Raw genomic sequence first — 303 nt, forward strand, 5'->3', positions numbered from 1 at the left:
TCGGGGTTATCCCAGGATCCATCCTACAGCAGCGGCCGGCACACATGGATGCCCCGTCAGGGACAGCTCCAGGGGGGAGGGCAAGGCCAGGAGAAGCTTCCCCGTGCCTCAGTTTCCCCCTCTGGAATCGCGAAGGGCAAAGGGAGCAAACGCCCTGCCGGGAGGGCGCGCGGTCACGCCGGGGTTCGGAGGGGTCATGTCCCGGCTCGGGGGTGCCAGATGGGCCAGGGGTTGGTCCCGGTCTTTGTACCGGTGTCACCCTGCTGCCTGTGCCACGGTTGCGCCGTGGTACCCGGTCCGCGG

This window comes from Corvus brachyrhynchos, unplaced genomic scaffold (assembly GCF_000691975.1).
Source record: "Corvus brachyrhynchos isolate BGI_N302 unplaced genomic scaffold, ASM69197v1 scaffold47, whole genome shotgun sequence".
Taxonomy (NCBI): Eukaryota; Metazoa; Chordata; class Aves; order Passeriformes; family Corvidae; genus Corvus; species Corvus brachyrhynchos.